This window comes from Anopheles merus, chromosome 2L (genome assembly GCF_017562075.2).
Source record: "Anopheles merus strain MAF chromosome 2L, AmerM5.1, whole genome shotgun sequence".
Lineage (NCBI taxonomy): Eukaryota > Metazoa > Arthropoda > Insecta > Diptera > Culicidae > Anopheles > Anopheles merus.
Genome location: NC_054083.1, coordinates 4010045 through 4030448, shown reverse-complemented (window position 1 = coordinate 4030448; position 20404 = coordinate 4010045). Strand labels below are relative to the sequence as shown.

The 20404-nt window shown below is 45.7% G+C and overlaps 1 long non-coding RNA gene across 1 annotated transcript; it reads left to right on the top strand.

Moving 5' to 3' along the window:
- The first annotated feature begins 10723 nt into the window (after positions 1 to 10723).
- Positions 10724 to 17025, top strand: LOC121594467. Its single transcript, XR_006004979.1, has 5 exons — positions 10724 to 11013; positions 11090 to 11406; positions 13052 to 13315; positions 13460 to 14252; positions 14366 to 17025. It is a non-coding gene; the product is annotated as an uncharacterized LOC121594467 (long non-coding RNA).
- The last annotated feature ends 3379 nt before the right edge of the window (positions 17026 to 20404 follow it).

Sequence of the window (20404 nt, the reverse complement as noted above, 5' to 3'; positions counted from 1 at the left end):
CGAAACTTTCGTGTGCTACGCAAAGCAGTTGTTCGATCGATCTTTTCCCGCTATCCTAATCGCACCAGTCATACATACAAAACAGAAACAGTCAAATATACGCACAGTCCGATGAAAACGCAATTACAGTCTGCTCCCGAGTTACGCGGTTTCTGCGTTCCCGACGAATTCGCGTAACTCGAATATCCGCGTAAGTCGAATTTCACGTTTTTTGACTAAAATACTATTGATTACTCGGAGTTTTTTTTAATCTAATTTAGTACAGGCGTCCCCCGAGTTACGACCTCCTCGAGTTACGACGATTCGCAGATACGACGATTTTGATTTTGACAGTTAAAAGTTGTCATTGACAAGAAATTGATGTATATTTTTGAATTTCTGGGCTGATAATCGTTATACACACATTTCCAAAGATTCCACAATTACCCTATCTTGAATATCTATATTGTGTACGGCTTTTGAAATATAATTATTACATTATCGAACATTATTTTGAATAAAATACACGATATCATAAATTCCAACTCTTCAAATTCGGTTATAAACTTAGTATTCATAGATATTCGACATACGACTTTTTCGACTTACGCCTTGCTTTGGGACAATTTTTCGGTCCCAAATACAGTCGTATCTCGGGGGACACCTGTACTTTTATACACTTTATCATTTACTTGATATGATTCGCGCAGGAAATTCTAATATTTATGGCTTTTAAGCGGTTTCAATATGTTAGGCCGCAAATACACGACGCGCGTTTCCGCGCCCGCGGAAACGCGTATAACAATCCAGCCATAGAAATGAAATGTCATTCAAAAGCGCTACCGCGGAAACGCAGAGATGCTCTTGCTGGATATCTCTGCGGAACTGTTATACGCGTTTGAACGCGCCCGCGGAAACGCACGTCGTGTATTTGCGGCCTTAGCAAAAATGCAATTTATACCGAACTTGAAGCAAATTGTACTGATTTGACATTTAATCTGTCAAATTTAGAAAATCGCGTATCTCCAAATCCGCATAAGTCGAGAACCGTGTAACTCGGGAACAGACTGAACATAAAACGCAGTTGAAATATTTCAATTAAACGGACTATGGGTAACCGTAACATACACTCCTAAACAGAACTCGTTCCTCGATATTCTTTAAGCGGATTGCTAATGGCATACAACCGCTAGATTTGGTTCGTTCGTTTTAAATTTGATTATATTTCTTTTTTAAATTCGCTTTTTTGTCAGTCCATTTCTGTAGAATAAAATAGTAAATACAGGTGATCCCCGAGATACGGTACCTGTTGCGGCAGCATCGGGTAGGTTTGAGGCGATTATTAAATTGCAACGGCTGAGTTGATCAATTTTAAATTGCAACGAAATGTTTCATTTGCAACGGCTACATTTGGGAGAAATTCGAAGCTATTGTAACTTATCGTATGAGAACGAGATCGCTGGCCTAAATAAACATACATCTTGGGAACGGCCCGTTTCTTGAGTTCATCGATAAGCATAAGCCACTCGACCAACGCGTAGGGTAAAAAAATATTTTAGATCTGGTGCACCCCGTAGGAGGACAGAAATGCATGAAGAACGACATGCACCATATATATATATATATATATATATATATATATATATATATATATATATATATATATATATATATATATATATATATATATATATATATATATATATATATATATATATGTATGTATGTAGGGGCTCTAATAATGTTGAGAAACTTGGATAAACTCTTCTAGTGAGAAATGAGCTATTATTTTACGAAGTGAACTCTAACAGGTTGGCTGATAAGTCCCCGGTCTGACACATAGATGGCGTCTTTTGTGAGAGTTTGTGAGACAGAGCGTCTTTTGTGAAGCAACTTTTGTCAAGGCCCCATATGAAGAAGAAAAAAGCGTTGTTCCACCAAGACAACGCACCGTGCCACAAGTCATTGAGAACGATGGCAAAAATTCATGAATCGGGCTTCAAATTGCTTCCCCACCCACCGTATTCTCAAGGAAGTTCTTCAACCTGGAGTCGATCGGCATTTGTAAACCCACCAACACCATACAGTCGAAGGACAACGAGCGAGCTCTTGCTATACTGGAGCGAGAAACCAAGCTCAAGGGCGGCCGCTACGAAACTGGACTCTTATGGCGTTATGATGATCCCGACCTACCCTGTAACAAGGATGCGGCGATGAAACGGTATGTATGCCTAAAACAAAAATTAAGTAAAGATCCCGTTCTAGCTGAAGCCGTGCAGGCCAAGATGGAGGAGTACTTAGCTAAAGGCTACATCAGAAAGCTCGCTGACACCGTTTCGATCGCGCGCCAAAAGAACGATTGGTACCTCCCCATATTTCCGGTGACCAACCCCAACAAGCCGGAAAAAATTCGCATGGTCTTCGATGCAGCGGCTAAGGTAGGCGGGGTAAGCCTGAACTCTCGTCTGCTTGCCGGACTGTTCGCGGTGCTGCTGAAATTCAGAGAGAATCGTGTAGCTATTGCTGGAGATATACGAGAGATGTTCCATCAAGTGGCCATCAAAGAAACGGATCAACGGAGTCAGATGATCCTTTGGGACAGTGGACGTCCCAGAACCGGACCGGCAACTTACGTCGTGACCGTAATGACTTTCGGCGCAGCGTGCTCCCCCAGTAGCGCTCAATATGTTAAGAACTTGAACGCGGACAGGTTTTCAGATGCATTTCCAAGAGCAGCAGAATGCATTAAGCATGAACATTATGTCGACGATATGCTCGCCAGTGTCGAGACCCAGGAGGAAGCCAAGGAATTGGCCGATGCAGTCCGGTATATTCACGCCTGTGGCGGGTTTGAAATCAGGAACTGGATTTCGAATTCTCGCGAGGTAGTCCGACACCTGGAGGGAGATTTAGAAGAAGAAGAAAACATCAACATGAGTCATAAGCTGCCAAATGAGAAGGTTTTGGGAATGTGGTGGAACACATCAGCCGACACGTTCACCTTTCGGCTAACACCGAAACATGACGAGGAGCTTCTGTCTGGGAGAAAGGCGGCGACCAAACGTGAAATGTTAAGAACGCTAATGAGCATCTACGACCCATTGGGATTGCTTGGTAACTTCCTAATGTATCTTAAGTCATTATTACAAGAAGTCTGGCGTGAGGGTATTGGTTGGGACCAAAAACTGAGCGAGCGGACCACGGAAAAATGGGTGAGATGGTTGCGGGTGCTTCCAGAAGTCGAAAACGTGGCCGTTCCCCGATGCTATCGACTTATAACTTCTGCAAGTGCCAATGTACAGCTTCACGTTTTCTGTGATGCAAGCGAGAACGGCATGGCCGCGCTCGGATACTTTCGGTTTGAAGAAGGAGAAAATATCGAGTGTACCCTGATAGCGTCGAAAACGCGCGTAGCGCCGCTTAAGTTTATATCTATTCCTAGGCTGGAGCTACAAGCCGCAGTCATTGGGGCAAGGCTGGCTAGTACTATCGCAAGAGATCATCGACTGGAGATCAAACGAACTATCTTCTGGACTGACTCAAGGAATATATTAAGCTGGCTCCAATCCGACCATAGACGATATAACCAATTTGTGGCATTTCGAGTAGGAGAACTCCTGGAGGCCACTAACGTAGAACAGTGGCGTTGGATACCGACCAAGCAGAACGTCGCCGATGAAGGCACAAAATGGTCGACGAGGCCAGATCTATCGGCGCAAGGACGGTGGTTTCGCGGACCCTCCTTTCTTTGGTGGCCGGAAAGTGCCTGGCCAGATCATGACGCCACACAGAAAGACACTACAGAGGAGCTTCGGAAAAGTATTCACCTCCATCAGGTGGTGGAGCCACTGGTACGGTTGGAACGATTCTCTAGATGGAACCGAGTGCTCCGAGCCACGGCGTACGTGACGCGCTTTATATCAAATGCGCGTGGCTCGGTGAAAAAAGAACCGACAGTGTTTGGCCCGCTAACACAAGATGAACTCAGGAGAGCGGAATGCATTCTCATCCGCATAATCCAACAAAACGCATTTCATCGCGAGATCAACAGTCTGCAGAAAGGAAGCATGGAAAAACATTCCTGGAAGAAAGGAATCGAGAAAAGTAGCAGCATTTATAAGCTATCCCCTATTCTGGACCATGATGGGATCCTCAGAGTGGGGGGACGTTTGACGGAGTGTGTAGGGATCAATGTGCACTTACGCAACCCTATAATTTTGCCATGGAAGGAATACGGCACAGACCTCATCATGCAGGAGTACCATGCGAGGTACAAACACGTCCATCACGGTACAGCTCTGAGCGCGTTGAGAATGAGGTTTTACATTCCCAAGCTGCTAGGGGAATTTCGACGCATCAGGAGAAGTTGCCAAAAATGCAAGGTGGACAACGTGCTTCCGGAACCACCTATGATGGGTAATGTACCTTTTCAACGTGTTGCTATTGGTCAGCGTGCTTTTTCGTTCGCAGGAATTGATTATTTCGGCCCCTTTCTAGTAGCCATCGGACGGAGGGTAGAGAAGCGGTGGGGTGTTATATTTACCTGCCTTACAAGCCGAGCAGTCCATTTGGAGGTAGCGGCATCGCTGAACACAGCGTCATGCATCCTGGCAGTCCGGCGTTTTATCGCTAGACGTGGGACGCCGCTCGAGATGACCAGCGATAGAGGCACTAACTTCGTTGGTGCTGTGAGGGAGCTGGACGAAGCTTTACAGAGGATTGACCACGACGCTCTTATGACAGCCTTTTGCGGACCGCAAATGAAGTGGACGTTCAACCCCCCCAGCGCTCCACACTTCGGCGGTTGCTGGGAGCGTTTAGTCCGCTCGGTGAAGACGGTGCTGAACCAGTTCGTTTTCCCTAGACGACCGACCGATATTATATATATATATATATATATATATATATATATATATATATATATATATATATATATATATGTTTATATATATTATCAGGTTGGCTGATAAGTCCCCGATCTGACACATAGATGGCGCCGCTAGTATTAAATGCATATTATTTGTATATAGTACCAACCTTCAAATGATTCGTGTCAAAATTGACGTCTGTATGTCAATTAGTTTGTGAGACAGAGCGTCTTTTGTCAAGCAACTTTTGTCAAGGCCCCATATGAAGAAGAAAAAAGCGTTGTTCCATCAAGACAACGCACCGTGCCACAAGTCATTGAGAACGATGGCAAAAATTCATGAATCGGGCTTCGAATTGCTTCCCCACCCACCGTATTCTCCAGATCTGGCCCCAGCGACTTTTTCTTGTTCTCAGACCTCAAAAGGATGCTCGCAGGGAAAAAATTTGGCTGCAATGAAGAGGTGGTCGCCGAAACTGAAGCCTATTTTGAGGCAAAACCGAAGGAGTACTACCAAAATGGTATCAAAAAATTGAAAGGTCGTTATAATCGTTGTATCGCTCTTGAGAAATTCGCTGTCGGGACGTTGACGTGATCGGACGTGTTTTTTGCGCTCTGTTTTCGTTTGTGACCCTGACGATTAAAGTGTGTGGTGTGTTCTGCTCGCACCAACACATGCGTAAATGAGTAAGTGGCGAACTGTGCCATATCATGCCGGCCCCGCAGTTCGAAAGAAAAGAGTGAAGCGTACGCCGGATTTACTTGCTGAAATGAGAAGAAGAAAACGCGAGGAGGCTCAACCGGAGTCATCGACCCCGGCTTCAAAGAAAAAAGGGGAAATAAAAATCACGCCGGCGACAGCTGGCGACGTAGCTGTCAATGCAGCGATGGATGGTATTGATGTACCAAATACTGCGGAGGAAGAAAACCACCGCAAAGAAAAAATCCCGCCAATTGTTGTCTCGGGATTAAATGAGGAGGAATACGGTTCCCTTTGTGATGCCACTCAGTCAGGTGCCATTAAAGCCTCCTTTAGTTTCGCTTCTGGAAACACGTGTCGCATAAATGCGGCATCAAGAGATGACCATGATAAGGTCAAAAAGTTGCTTGAAAACTACACGAAAGAATTTTATTCTCATGAATTCAAGGCTGATAAGCCTACGATTCGGCTCGGCTGAGCAGGTTACCGTAATGTTACGTGGCGTGAAATTACAACCATCGCTTGTACGTGAAGTTAAAATTGGAGAGGGCCGGGGACTCTCATCAAAACTCTTTGTTGTCTCCTTTCCAAAAGGAGCAATCAGCCTAGAGGAGTTGCAAAAAATAACCCATATTAACTACACCACCGTTAAATGGGAACGATTCCAACCGAAACATAGAGATGTGCTACAGTGTTTGAACTGCCTAAACTTTGGACATGGTGCTAAGCACTGCGCAATGTCACCGCGATGTGCTAAGTGTGCAGGAAATCACCGCTCAAAGCAGTGCACAAAAGAGATGGGAGATGTACATACGTGTGCAAAATGTATGGGGGACCATAGCCCCTATAATCGAAACTGCCCTTCGCGTAAGCAGTACCTGCAGAAGCGTTACTCCAAGACGATTAGTCCCGGCGCCAATACCAACTAGATCATCGTGGGCGGAACCATTACCTTGGGTTGGACAGTACCGTAAAGTTGCTGATGATTCTGTCTGCACTTGCCATGGTTGTCCGCATGGCCATCAGCAACAGAACCAACAGCTTCAGCAGCAGCAGCAACAGCAACAGCTGCAGAAACTGCAGCAGCAGCTGCAGCAACAGCAACAGCAGCAGCAGCAGCAGCAGCAGCAGCAGCAGCAGCAGCAGCAGCAGCAGCAGCAGCAGCAGCAGCAGCAGCAGCAGCAGCAGCAGCAGCAGCAGCAGCAGCAGCAGCAGCAGCAGCAGCAGCAGCAGCAGCAGCAGCAGCAGCAGCAGCAGCAGCAGCAGCAGCAGCAGCAGCAGCAGCAGCAGCAGCAGCAGCAGCAGCAGCAGCAGCAGCAGCAGCAGCAGCAGCAGCAGCAGCAGCGGCAGCAGCAACAGCAGCAGCAGCAGCAGCAGCAACAGAACCAACAGCTTCAGCAGCAGCAGCAGCAACAGCTGCAGAAACTGCAGCAGCAGCAGCAGCAGCAGCAGCAGCAGCAGCAGCAGCAGCAGCAGCAGCAGCAGCAGCAGCAGCAGCAGCAGCAGCAGCAGCAGCAGCAAAGCCTACAGTGCAAATATCAGATTGCACCTGCTAGTTGTTCGTATTCAACTCCACGAAAAACCCATCGGCAACCAGCCCAAGATAAGCTGGATCAACTGCGATCCCGTCTTTCCGATGAGGAAGATGAAGAAATAAAATCACAGTTTGGTGACATTGTCCGCTTATGGGTGGAATTCAAGCGCTTATCAAAACAGTGCCCGCGTGATCAGATTCTAATGAAAATGGTCGAATTTATCACAGCCAACTTTTGAGATGATTAAGTGCGCAACGTGGAACGCTTGCTCCGTCCTTCCAAAAAGGCTGGAGTTGACTGACTTTCTGAATCATGAAAAAATCGACCTGCTTGCTGTGACTGAAACGCACCTAAAGCATAACAAATCATTTTTTCTCCCTGAGCACACTGTAGTTCGACTGGACCGTCCTGATCAACCAAAAGGGGGAGTTCTAATTGCTATCCGTCGAACTTTAGCGTTCAAAGTACTCCCCCTTCCTAACACCCATTACATTGAGGCTGTGGGAATCGAAATGCTCAGTGCTGAGGGCAACTTTCATTTTTATGCGGCTTACTGCCCGAGACAAGTAAGCGACACTAGTGGTACCAGCAGGCTGTTGAAACGCGATCTTCAACTGCTCACCCGGGCCTCAAGAAGATACATTGTAGCTGGCGACCTGAATGCCCGTCACCAGGAGTGGGGAAACCTTCGCGCCAATAGGAATGGAATGATTCTGAGAGAACTCACACAAGCCAGCGCATGCTCAGTGTCATTTCCATTTCAGCCTTCGTTCCAGAATGGCAATTCCTACTCTACGATTGACATTTTCATCTCGAATATAACAGATCGTCTTGACGTCCCTTGCACCATCACGGCTTTGTCATCTGATCACTTACCAGTGGTTATGAACATTGTTTGCCCGGGGACGCATGCCACTAGGCAGCAGCGAAATTATCGAGAAGCAGACTGGCCACGATTTGAGCGGTATATGACGGAAAACATCAGTTCAGCACCTCCTCTTCTGACCATCGAAGACATTAATACAGCGATCATTGATGTTGAAAGCTATATGAAGGAAGCAGTAGATCGTTTTGTCCCGCTGATCCAAGTACGACATAAGGTAACTGAACTCGACGCAGATACAAAACGGCTTATTGCGTCAAAAAACTCGTTGAGACGGACATACCAAAGGACGAGGAACAGGACTTACTATTCTTTATACAGGCAGGTAGCTAGGATTGTTGACGCCAGAATGGTTGAGGTAAGAAATAGACAATTTTCAGATCGTTTAAAAACACTTCCTAAACACTCTCGGCCCTTTTGGCGTCTAACGAAGGTGCTCAAAGATAAGCGTCGACCGATACCAGTCCTAATTGATGGTGGAATCTCTGCCTTTACACCTAGGGAAAAAGCAGTGAAATTGTCAGTCAATTTTGCTCAGGCACATAGATTGAGCGAATCCATGACTAGAACATATGAGAGTAGGGTTGCTGACAGCATCAGTTCTCTTGTTTCAGAACCTATTGAAGCGACAAATATTCAGCGTATTTCCAGCGGGGAACTCCTAGGAACCATTAAGTATCTTGTTGGCTACAAAGCACCAGGAGTGGATGGTATCTTTAATATTATGTTGAAACACGTCGGACACAGCACTGTCGTGTTACTGACCGACGTGTTTAACAGGTGTCTGGAGCTAGGCTACTTTCCACACTTGTGGAAATATGCAAAAGTGGTTCCTGTTTTAAAACCTGGTAAGGACCCTAGCTTAGGATCAAGCTATCGTCCGATTTCACTCCTTGGTGCCTTAAGTAAGTTGTTCGAAAGAATAATTTACACTCGTATGATGGCTCATTGTGAATCGAACAATGTCATCAGTGAAGTTCAGTTCGGTTTTAGGAAACATCGGTCGGCAGCCCAGCAGCTTCAGCGCGTTTTGGACGTTGTCGACTCTGCCAAAATGCGTGGAAAAACCACTGCCATGGCTCTTCTTGATGTGGAAAAGGCGTTTGATAACGTCTGGCACGATGGTCTTATACATAAGCTGAGGGTGCAGGGCTTTCCTGTGTACATTGTTAGGCTTGTATAAAGCTACCTAAGTGGACGGTCTTCGGCTGTCTACATTGGATCAGAGAAATCTGACCCATACGAAAACAATGCTGGTGTGCCGCAGGGGAGTATTCTGGGTCCCCTGTTGTACAATTGCTACACTGCTGACGTCCCTACATTGGGGGCGAAGACGAGCCTGGCACTGTATGCAGACGACACAGTCATCCTGTACTCGGCAAAACCTCTGAGATTCATACGAGCAGGTCTCCAACGAGGGCTCGACAGTTATGTGAATTTCCTCAAAGAGTGGAAGATTGTGGTTAACAACACCAAAACCCAAGCATTAATTTTCCCATATAAGGTTGGAATGACAGCATCCAACATAATCGCTAAAGTGGGCAGTTTAAAAATGGAAAATAACATCATTCCATGGGCTTCAGAAGCTCGCTATCTAGGAGTCATTCTGGATAGGCGTCTAACTTTTAAAGCTCACGTAGGCTATATAAAAACCAAAACAGGCCATCTTTTTCGAATGCTCTACTCCCTCTTAAAAAATAATTCAGGTTTATCGATGGAAAACAGATTGGCCATTTACGGTCAGATTGTTTTACCATCAATAACGTACGGTAGCATAGCTTGGGGAAGGTGCTCTCGAACAAATATGCAGACTATACAAGTCATACAAAACAGATTCCTGAAAACCATTATGGGACTGCCAAATAGATACCCCACCAGGGACCTTCATAGCGAAACAGGTTTTGTTCCTATAAAAGATAAAATAAGTGAAATCATTGAGTGCTTAAAGCGCAAATGTCGAGACTCGGAAGTTGACATAATTAGGAATTTATTTAGCAGTTAGGAATATGATGAAAATACCAATGAATTAGATAAAAACAAAAATAGATTATAAGTTAGTTAAGTGCCTTGTAAATAATTTTCTCCTTTCCCATACAATTCGGTAATATTAACCGATAGAGAATTGATCTCAATTCACAAGGCTCAGAAGCCTTGTTATATATTGCGAAGTACTGCTTGTTCTTCTGTTCCAACGAACTATAACGATACATCTCATGTAACATGTACCTAGTGTAAGCGCCAAAACGGTAGGAAACCTAGCAAGGACTTAAAAACATCTTGTCTTTCAACAAATTTATATGAATAAACCATAACATCTTTTTGTGCTTAAAAAAAAAAAATATCGCTCTTGAAGGGAACTGTGTTGAAAAATAAAAACGAATTTTGACAAAAAATGTGTTTTTCTTTTGTTGGGAACTAAAACCAAGGCGGATTAAATTTCTTGCCAAAAACGATTTATTGTACTATTACGCGCCAAAAAATTTGTCCGTTTTTCCGCGATTGGTTTAGAAAAGGGCTCGTTCCTATCTTGCGGCCCTTTTTAACGCTTTTTTCTGTTACGCTTCGTGCCTTGTTCGTGTACTGGTCGCTCGTTTTAAAACGTCCCGTTTATGACAGGTAGTTGGAACGCGAGATTCCAACATTGTCCCCCGAAGTGTACCACAGCTTATCTGCCTTTAATCACCTCGCGTCATTTTAGCTGTGGCTTCACTTCCTTGCTCGACCTGTCATGAAACGCGTGCATTTGTTTACATTTCGTTTCCTCTCTAGTGCGGCCTCGTGCTTGGGTATATAATTTCAATTGGTTTCCGTGCATATTCCTTGCTGTACAGGTTGAAACCACTTGGTTCGCCGGGTGAGTGTTGGTAAATATTCTGTAACCCACTTTTTCCAGAATAAATCTGCTGCGTATTGTGCCATCTTCCAGGTCGATTTCACCGCCGCAGGACTGTCGCAAAGTATGGCCGGGGGCTTGCTCCCATCCGGGCTCCCTAGCAGCAGGAGGTTTGGCGTTATCGGCTCCGTCGTCTCGTCATCCAGGGGTACGTAGGTGAGAGGCCTCGAGTTCAGGATAAACTCGATCTCGGCGAAGGTTGACATCAGGATTTCATCCGTCGGTCGTCTAGGGAAAACGAACTGGTTCAGCACCGTCTTCACCGAGCGGACTAAACGCTCCCAGCAACCGCCGAAGTGTGGAGCGCTGGGGGGGTTGAACGTCCACTTCATTTGCGGTCCGCAAAAGGCTGTCATAAGAGCGTCGTGGTCAATCCTCTGTAAAGCTTCGTCCAGCTCCCTCGCAGCACCAACGAAGTTAGTGCCTCTATCGCTGGTCATCTCGAGCGGCGTCCCACGTCTAGCGATAAAACGCCGGACTGCCAGGATGCATGACGCTGTGTTCAGCGATGCCGCTACCTCCAAATGGACTGCTCGGCTTGTAAGACAGGTAAATATAACACCCCACCGCTTCTCTACCCTCCGTCCGATGGCTACTAGAAAGGGGCCGAAATAATCAATTCCTGCGAACGAAAAAGCACGCTGACCAATAGCAACACGTTGAAAAGGTACATTACCCATCATAGGTGGTTCCGGAAGCACGTTGTCCACCTTGCATTTTTGGCAACTTCTCCTGATGCGTCGAAATTCCCCTAGCAGCTTGGGAATGTAAAACCTCATTCTCAACGCGCTCAGAGCTGTACCGTGATGGACGTGTTTGTACCTCGCATTGTACTCCTGCATGATGAGGTCTGTGCCGTATTCCTTCCATGGCAAAATATAGGGTTGCGTAAGTGCACATTGATCCCTACACACTCCGTCAAACGTCCCCCCACTCTGAGGATCCCATCATGGTCCAGAATAGGGGATAGCTTATAAATGCTGCTACTTTTCTCGATTCCTTCCTTCCAGGAATGTTTCTCCATGCTTCCTTTCTGCAGACTGTTGATCTCGCGATGAAATGCGTTTTGTTGGATTATGCGGATGAGAATGCATTCCGCTCTCCTGAGTTCATCTTGTGTTAGCGGGCCAAACACTGTCGGTTCTTTTTTCACCGAGCCACGCGCATTTGATATAAAGCGCGTCACGTACGCCGTGGCTCGGAGCACTCGGTTCCATCTAGAGAACCGTTCCAACCGTACCAGTGGCTCCACCACCTGATGGAGGTGAATACTTTTCCGAAGCTCCTCTGTAGTGTCTTTCTGTGTGGCGTCATGATCTGGCCAGGCACTTTCCGGCCCCCAAAGAAAGGAGGGTCCGCGAAACCACCGTCCTTGCGCTGATAGATTTGGCCTCGTCGACCATTTTGTGCCTTCATCGGCGACGTTCTGCTTGGTCGGTATCCAACGCCACTGTTCTACGTTAGTGGCCTCCAGGAGTTCTCCTACTCGAAATGCCACAAATTGGTTATATCGTCTATGGTCGGATTGGAGCCAGCTTAATACATTCCTTGAGTCAGTCCAGAAGATAGTTCGTTTGATCTCCAGTCGATGATCTCTTGCGATAGTACTAGCCAGCCTTGCCCCAATGACTGCGGCTTGTAGCTCCAGCCTAGGAATAGATATAAACTTAAGCGGCGCTACGCGCGTTTTCGACGCTATCAGGGTACACTCGATATTTTCTTCTTCTTCAAACCGAAAGTATCCGAGCGCGGCCATGCCGTTCTCGCTTGCATCACAGAAAACGTGAAGCTGTACATTGGCACTTGCAGAAGTTATAAGTCGATAGCATCGGGGAACGGCCACGTTTTCGACTTCTGGAAGCACCCGCAACCATCTCACCCATTTTTCCGTGGTCCGCTCGCTCAGTTTTTGGTCCCAACCAATACCCTCACGCCAGACTTCTTGTAATAATGACTTAAGATACATTAGGAAGTTACCAAGCAATCCCAATGGGTCGTAGATGCTCATTAGCGTTTTTAACATTTCACGTTTGGTCGCCGCCTTTCTCCCAGACAGAAGCTCCTCGTCATGTTTCGGTGTTAGCCGAAAGGTGAACGTGTCGGCTGATGTGTTCCACCACATTCCCAAAACCTTCTCATTTGGCAGCTTATGACTCATGTTGATGTTTTCTTCTTCTTCTAAATCTCCCTCCAGGTGTCGGACTACCTCGCGAGAATTCGAAATCCAGTTCCTGATTTCAAACCCGCCACAGGCGTGAATATACCGGACTGCATCGGCCAATTCCTTGGCTTCCTCCTGGGTCTCGACACTGGCGAGCATATCGTCGACATAATGTTCATGCTTAATGCATTCTGCTGCTCTTGGAAATGCATCTGAAAACCTGTCCGCGTTCAAGTTCTTAACATATTGAGCGCTACTGGGGGAGCACGCTGCGCCGAAAGTCATTACGGTCACGACGTAAGTTGCCGGTCCGGTTCTGGGACGTCCACTGTCCCAAAGGATCATCTGACTCCGTTGATCCGTTTCTTTGATGGCCACTTGATGGAACATCTCTCGTATATCTCCAGCAATAGCTACACGATTCTCTCTGAATTTCAGCAGCACCGCGAACAGTCCGGCAAGCATATCCGGACCGGGAAGCAGACGAGAGTTCAGGCTTACCCCGCCTACCTTAGCCGCTGCATCGAAGACCATGCGAATTTTTTCCGGCTTGGTTGGGTTGGTCACCGGAAATATGGGGAGGTACCAATCGTTCTTTTGGCGCGCGATCGAAACGGCGTCAGCGAGCTTTCTGATGTAGCCTTTAGCTAAGTACTCCTCCATCTTGGCCTGCACGGCTTCAGCTAGAACGGGATCTTTACTTAATTTTTGTTTTAGGCATACATACCGTTTCATCGCCGCATCCTTGTTACAGGGTAGGTCGGGATCATCATAACGCCATAAGAGTCCAGTTTCGTAGCGGCCGCCCTTGAGCTTGGTTTCTCGCTCCAGTATAGGAAGAGCTCGCTCGTTGTCCTTCGACTGTATGGTGTTGGTGGGTTTACAAATGCCGATCGACTCCAGGTTGAAGAACTCCTTCACGACAGTGGAAAGTTGATCATCCGGTGTACCATCACAGGCGCAAATGTGGAATAAACCACGGTCGAGAGCGGGTATTACGCTCGATCACGGACCGTAAACGACCCATCCCAAACGGGTCTTGCTCGCGACGGGCTCGTCGCATTTGCCTTCCACGCACTTCAATGATTTGCTCAGACTGCAGTTATTTACTCTTATTAGAACGCGAGGCATAGCATTTACGTAGGAGCCCAACGGAAGGCCCCTGAAGTGAGTATATTTTGCAGCTAGACGGGTCACATCCACGGATTGTGTAGGCAGCGCTAGATTGTTGACGGTATGTACCTCCGACAATTCGTGTATCTTGTGTGGTTCGTTGTAGGCGGATATACGAACAGATAACCTCATCGAATGTTTCTCTTCTCTTTGCACGTTTCCGGTCCATTGAAGGCATAACGGATGCGGTGTTCCGGATACGCCTAGTTCTGCCAGCAGCCCATGATCCATGAACGTGGACGTAGACCCATCGTCCAGGAATGCGTATGTATCTACGCGCCCAGCGGGTCAATGTAGGGACACTGGCACGTACTTAAGGATCGCCCCGTCAGCCATTCCTGTGTGGGTTAGAATATTAGCACTAGACCCCTGGACGTTACCTTTCAGCCCACTTCGTTGTCGCTCGTAGCTGCTGGAGTGGAGTGAGGTAGTGTCCTCAGCGTGCAGCAGCTCATGGTGTTGAACGCCGCATCCATCTATTCCACACGGTGGAGCACGGCATTTGCCAGCGTGGTAACCGAGGCATTTCCTGCACATCCTTCGATCGTTCACAAATGCTCACCTTGCGGCTACGGTAGTTCCCAGGAATTTCTCGCACTGTGACAGCGATCCGCAACTCTCACCGCAGACAACGCAGGCTCGCAGGCCGCAGACAACGCAGGCTTCTTCTCTTGCAGGACCGTCGCGTTGCAGTAGGCCGGATGTGCTCGCCCCGTGCCGTTCGATTCCATCTGGGTCGGTCGAGAGGACTGGAACCGCTCAGGCGGATTTCGACGATTCTGGAACGGTTGTGGTTGGAACTGCTGTCGTTTTGAGAGCGGGTCAGGATGTCGAGGTGCCGCATCGTATCCCCCAAGGACGGGCGTCATATCAATGACACGACACAAATCGCTCGCCAGCTCATCAATCCACCGTCCAAACTCCATCAACGTTACCTCACGCATCCTTCTTGTGGTCCTCGCCCAATCGATACAGATGACCGGTGGCAGCTTCTTCACAAGTTCCTTCAGCAACGTGACGTCGTACATATAGGCATGCAGCCCCGACGCCTTAACTGCTCCGAGCAAACGTTTCACAGCGAACCCAAACTCCACCAAGCTGGGCAAATCGTTTATCTTAGGAGCGGCCATACACCTTATTTTCCGTATAACGGACTCAACTATCAAGTCGGGCCTTCCATAGCGAGACTTGAGGGTCTCGATCGCTTCGTTCAACCCGTCCGGGAAAGATAAGAGGTGTCCAACCGCCTCCAACGCGGGCCCGTTTAACGCGTGTTGCAGCCGGATTACGTTCTCGTCATCGGTATAGCCACAAGCAGCGGTAGTGCGTTCATACGCGGTGATAAATACCGCCCAATCATCCACATTCCCAGAGAAGGTTGGCAAATCTCGAGGTACAGGTTGGCGTGCTGCGATCTGGCTCTGCCTCAAGAAAGTGCCGTGTATCTGCGGCCGTGTGTTGTGCAGTGTTGTGTGTCCCAAGTGCTCCGTATTCCCAAAGTGCTGTGAATTTTCCGGGCGGTTCGCGTACGCTTGATGTGTAGTGTACCCGTACTGTGTCACGTTCGGTGGTGTCTCGTACCCAAACGATGCAACGTCTCGCGGATGCGTCGCGTATCCTGCTTGGTGCATGTGTGTCGCGTACCCTGCACCCTGTAGTGTTGCGTACATGCCGTGGCCATATTGTATCGTGTGAGGATTTAGTGTGCGTGTGATTCTCGCGTCGGGGTGTTGAACCACAGGATGTTGACCCCGCGAACGGCCATCCTTGTCGCGAATGGGCTGGCGCATGGAATTCTCCATGTCGCGGACCCACTCTTGAAATTCTTACTCTTTTCGTCCCAAAGTGTTCGGGGGCTGCGCGACGGCGGTCTCGCCAGTTTGCGCTTCCGCAATATCGAGCTTTAGCAGCTCGCGTTCAAGCACAATACGCCGTCTGTGCCGCTCCTCACCTTCCCATCGTGCACTTTCAGACGCTGACAGCGTCTCTTCCTCGTCGCGATCTGGATTTGCCGGACCGTTACCACTTGCCTCACCTGTCTTACTCGACGCTCCTTGTTGAGGGGTCTTACTTCCTTCTTGAGGAACGCGCCTCCGGGCGTCATCTTCGAACGAGGTTGGCTGGTACTGCTGCAATTTTTCCGCCTTACTTGCTGCCCACTCGTACACATATTCCACAGTGGAACCTTCCGACGGGGAGAGAGTCTCGCGCAATGCTCCTGGGGTGGACGATGCTCCGCGGGGGCTAGTGTAAACGTTGACACGTTCTGTCCGTGGGACAGTCCCTGCGGTAGCCGGCTCTGCCCTTAGCATACCACGCGATTGCTGCTGCTCCATTGCACTTTTTGGTCACAGGCACTTCGACACACATAGCGCGTGATTTATTTTTCCGACTCGCGAAACTACACGACGAACGAGGAATGCCGTACACGAAATCGTTTGACGAATTTCCAAATCCAATTTATTTTGGATTTATCGAACCAAAATGTGTTTGGATTTATCGAACCAAATTTTTTGGAATGTTGGGAACTAAAACCAAGGCGGATTAAATTTCTTGCCAAAAACGATTTATTGTACTATTACGCGCCAAAAAATTTGTCCGTTTTTCCGCGATTGGTTTAGAAAAGGGCTCGTTCCTATCTTGCGGCCCTTTTTAACGCTTTTTTCTGTTACGCTTCGTGCCTTGTTCGTGTACTGGTCACTCGTTTTAAAACGTCCCGTTTATGACAGGTAGTTGGAACGCGAGATTCCAACATCTTTGTTAGACCGGGGACTTATCAGCCAACCTGTTGCGTCTCCGTATAAAAGGCGCCCACGGGCCTGCCCACACCCGAATGCAGTGCCGATTGCATACGATTCTATTCTTGCATACGACAGGGCTTGTAGAGGCGAATGAGCTAGACCTCAAAGTCTCTCTAAAAATAAATAAAAGAAAGAAAAGAAAGGGCTTGTACCACGAACGTACCCGAAAGGTATGCGTGCTTTACCCATAAGGATCTAAAGGCAAGGACAAGGCAAAAGAGACACAGAAAAGTATCCTCATGGCTACACATGTCCTCTAGACGCATTGTCTATGCGTCTCGCTCGGTATCACAGCGGCATATGGCAGGTAAGCAGTACAAATGCTGCTACCTAATACGCACACATGTTTATCGAACATAACTATTCGGTTCGGCTCGGTAAACTTCACGAGGACGCCGGAACAAAAGGGCGCAGAATTTTTCATGACTTTGTATGATTTTGGCTGTTTTGGACCAAGCGTGTAGGCGCTGACTATAACACCTTTTTTGGACAAATACAACGGGAATTTATGATGTGACTGTAATGTGAATGCGCCCCGCGGTCACTAAATAAGCGGTGTGCTCCAGCGAAATTTGCGTAGATACTGCAAAATCCAACGTAGCAGAACACGATCCAATCGTAGCTGAAAACGATTCAGACGAAGTTGATTGCGATCCATTCTCATGGATTGCGATTCATAGCAACCGGATAAAGATTCAGAGGAAAGTGAGAACAGGTGTAAGTTCAGATTTCTAACAAATTCAGCTGATTAAAGTTTGCAACAGGATAGTACAGAATAATCAACAATTCAGACTATCGAAACATCATACTTAGAGATGATGATCGCCGTCCTAAATAAACAATATCCTTTTCGAGAATACGAAATAAGCATAACACAGAAAATCGGGTAAATTTTGAACGTAAAATAGATTATAAGGATTTTTTGAATTGTTAATAAACATTGGCTATTAAGATCTCAAACTGAAAATATCAGTGTGTCAGTGTCGGAAGTTCTTTTTTCCTCGTCTTTAAAAGGTGGTACTGCCAGCGCGTTGGCAACGGACCTGATCAATCGTCTGATTGAGCCAAAAAAGGTTTTGTAAACACCTCGAAGTTTTACAAATGTGCTAATCAGCCACACCGGTGTACTCGTTCGTCGCGATTCCTTTCTCTCAAAGTCGCTCAATTAAGTTCATTTTCACGTCATTTGCCACTCATTTTCAAAACTCTGTTATAAGTAAGCGGTTACAAAGAAAATGAACTGTTATATTTAGGGACGTTCGTTCCCGCTTATATGTAATGAAATCCGTGATGTTTTGAGTCGCGGATCCTTTTAGAAAAGAGTTGTTTATCACCTATATCTACCGTTTTCGCTGAATATACAATTCGTGAAGGGCATATGCTGAATTTATTCTTGGATTAGCTAATTAAAATTAAAATAAAATGTGTAAACAATTTAATCGTTCAGTTAAAGGTTATGAACAATGAACGATTTGCCTTGGCTGATTATCAATCAGGATAGGTCTCCCGGTGTTGATGAAATAAATCCCGAATGAAAAAAAGCACCTATTGTATAGGATGGGTACGAGCGGCCGAATATTGTGGGTACAGGGAAGTGCTAGGTTCATTTATGTGTATTTGTATTTAAGACCATTTCCCCTATTTATTGACAGTATAGCAGACTACCATATTCTTCAACAATAGTTGCTCTTCTTGCTCGTCATCATCAATTACAAATTGAATTTAATTCATTTATAATTTATTTTAAGTGATAAAATCACACAACACGAAATACAACAATCTGGCATCTTTTCCGATAACAAAAACATTAATGACATGGCAATTCAAATAACAGATTAATACCAGATTGTAAACGCAAAAATGCTGCTGTTATATGTTCATTTTTAATTGAGCGGCGAATGAATTACAAGTTCACCGGTATGGCTGAATACTTCCGCACTGGGCTAGCACAGTGCGCACTTTAAGCACTGTGCTGTGCTCTGCGCACAGTTTCACTTTACCCAACACTATATGTAAATCGAGAGCCGTGTTACTTGGAAAAAAAAACTTGTAATAGAGTTTGGATAAAATGTGAAATATTTATTGATAATTTGGTTATTCATAATCTAATAAAATAAGAACAATCAGCCTAGAAATCAGGCAGGGGATTGTTTGTCCACCATCTTTTTTGTTTTGCAATTATATTATGATTGCTATACATTTCATGAATCTGTAGAATCTTTCATTTCATAGATCTTTTTGCAACAAGACACACAAAAATTTATTATTATTTTTTCTTTGTTATCTTAGCTTGACGCTAAATAATGAGATATATGGTTGTTTTCCTTTTTTTAAATAGCTGATTTGAATTGTAGGTTAAGGCAAAATACTGTATTTATACATATATATTTTCCTAAAACTTATGCGAAAACTACCATTCAGCTTCTTAATGTGTACACATTTTGTTTTTTTTTGTACAAATCGTTACTAATTATTACTCAATTTGCCATTCGAGCTAATGTCATCTTTTAATTATTAAATTCTTTCTCAATTCTGTATTGGTTATTGATTTAATATACTTTATTCTATAGTGATCTTTATCACATTTTCCATTCAGCGATATTTATTTCTCGACCAAGTACCAACATACGTCCTCTAATTTTTAGTTCAACATAAAGTAAAAAAAACAAATCAAACAAAATATTAAAAATCTTGTGCCTTTTTTTAAATAACATTTCATAACTGGTAGTTTTGCTCCAAGAAGACGCAACGGTGACATTGAGGCATTCACTCTGAATCAGAAGCATTAAAAAAAATGATGCATAAGTTCGTTGAAATACTGCATCTTGATTGGTTTTTGTTAAGTTTCGAATTGATGGTGACATATGTAATACATAGAAGTATATTTTTATTCCATAACGTCATTCAATTAGCTATCATGTTTTAAATTACTTGTCATATACAGGGTTGCACACTTTATATCAAGACCGCGGGACCCCTTCCCGAATCTGTCTTAGCCAACGTCAAGACTGCGGCATGAATGCTTGAAAACGTTGATGATACCTGGAAACGTTGATGATACCTGAATTCATCGGATGCAATGCTGAATTTGCGGCACATTTCTCGAACACACTGTTCCGCGCCGAGGGCATGCGGTCGAATATGTTTTACACTTATAACCTTTTTATACATCAATGTACTGAAAACACCCAATTATTCTTCTCGTGTTTTTACCGAAAAAGATAAATTAATAAAATGAATTAATACATATTTGTTGAATTAAAATATTTTAAAGGTGTTAAGAAAGTAGTTTGAACTATGTAAATACCCTTTTTTAGTAAGAGGGGGGGGGGGGGGGGACAGACAGATTCGGGAAGGGGTCCCGCGGTCTTGAGATAAAGTGTGAAACCCTGTAAGTTTAACCCTTTCCATT